This window comes from Octopus bimaculoides, chromosome 20 (assembly GCF_001194135.2).
Source record: "Octopus bimaculoides isolate UCB-OBI-ISO-001 chromosome 20, ASM119413v2, whole genome shotgun sequence".
Taxonomy (NCBI): Eukaryota; Metazoa; Mollusca; class Cephalopoda; order Octopoda; family Octopodidae; genus Octopus; species Octopus bimaculoides.
Window position 1 is genome coordinate 503,572 of NC_069000.1, and position 2,049 is coordinate 505,620.

The 2,049-nt window shown below is 34.4% G+C and overlaps 1 protein-coding gene across 3 annotated transcripts in view; it reads left to right on the plus strand.

Moving 5' to 3' along the window:
* Positions 1 to 2,049, plus strand: part of LOC106873257 (ubiquitin carboxyl-terminal hydrolase 2) — a 59,644-nt gene that overhangs the window by 36,247 nt on the left and 21,348 nt on the right. The gene's annotated exons all lie outside the window — the stretch shown is intronic.

Consider the following 2,049-nt stretch of genomic DNA (forward strand, 5'->3'; position numbering starts at 1 on the left):
ATATATATATATATATATATATATATATATATATATATATATATATAATTTGTTCTATATAATTATATATGATATGATGATGATGATGGTGATGATGGTATATATACATATATACATATGCGTGTGAGGATTATATCATAAAACAAGAATCAAATATCTTTCTCCCTTACATTCCATTTTGTGTACACTTTGTTCCACCCAGTCCAAGTCATTTTTGTTCTTTATGTCTAATTTTCACTGCAACAATATCAAACTCATCCTTTGCACATTTAGACAGTCTTTTAGGAGGTTTTTTTTTTTGTTTTTGACCTGATTTTACAATTTTGGCTTTGGTCCTGTCATGTCACAATTTCTGATGACCAGATTCTTGTGAAACTAGGAGTATCAGCCAAACTAAAGGAGGTGATGATGTGATAACTGGCTTTACTCAGCTGGTTAGAACCTACAGACACAAAGATTAACACTACTTGGAACTGGCAGACTTTTAGACAATTGCAATGTAGAATACTTTTCTTCGTGTTCTTCCCTGGTTAGAGGTTGCAGTGCCATGTTAAGGATACGTGATCGGTAAGTTTATCCATGCCATAAGGATCTGCTTTAAAGGGCAACATGAGCTCCTCCCTGGTGCCCCAGCTCTAGTTATTCTGAATCTGAGCACCATAATGCATATGTTGCTGTGTATCTGTTGTATCGACCACTCCATGTATCTCCTCTCCCTATTCCCTCCACTTCCCAATGTCTCGCCAGATCCATTTGCTCTGATTATGACTCTTACATAACTTTGTATTAGTCATTCATAACAGGTTCACGGTGTGCGAGTTAAGAGACCTTTTATTGGGTCAATCACAAAGTAAAAATTCATCAATAATAACAGCAATAAACAGCATCAGTCCACTTTTTGATTCAAACACAGTTTTTAACAAATTCAATCTACAATGGATATTTATTGAAGAAATCTTTTACACAATTAAAAATAAGATATAATTACACCAGGAGTGATCTTTGATAAATTTAATTCATTAAATTGATAAGGAATAACTGGAATACATTTGACTCTGTTGAGTGTTTGCAGTTTGTAAACATAAAAAAAAAAAAAACTGACAAATGTGATTTTAACTCATCATGAAATTGAAGTTTCTAGAATCACTTTATTCAGATCAAATGTTCAGTTTTATGCTAGATTCTATTAATTTTTTTTTGGCTCAAAATTGGAAAAAAATTCTTATACAATTAACCGAAATTGATTTTTATTTGCATCATATATTATTGACCAAACTATTTTACATAAATTCTATGCTAAACAGTTTATTTTGAAAGGCTATAGAATTCACTGGTTTCTGTTAAGTTGATATTCACTTATTTTTTTATGTTAACTTCAGTTCTTAGAACTCTTTCTGTAAAGAATTTTACAAAGACATCAGAAGAGAATTCCCAATGTTTTCATCTCTTACTTTCCGTTGTTAATATCTGTACTTCACTGCAAAGCAAATAAGTTGGCTGAATCGTTAAGACCAGGTACTGGTCACTGGTCAGCCAAGCACGGTCATCATTGCCTCTCTAAGAGGAATATTTCACACTCAACAATCTCTATATTTTTGACTTATGCCAATTGCATGAAAACTTTAAATTTGAGGAAATACTCCAATTTATAAAACATAGTTATATCAGTCTTTGCACACCTTTAATGCAGGTGTGTATTGAACATCTTGTTTGTGTGTGTGTGTGTGTGTGTGTGTGTGTGTGTGTAAAACCATCATCACCGTCGTCACCATCTTTTACCACCCACTTTCCATACCAGTACAGAATCCATTGAGTTCGAGGACTGCATTGTAGTGGAATTAGCTACCATTTCTAACAGGTTGAATGACAATGTGAGGCCTCCTTTGATGGCTCACCTTTGCTTGTTGACCGGTTTGTCTGTTTGGTATTAAGATGGACAAGACAGCTTTTGCAATTTGCTGCTCTCCACACTCTCTGTCTGTCTCTCTCCCATGAGTAATGTTCTTGTTGTTGTTGTTGCTTATACCAGGGTGGTGGTGGGGGGGGGGG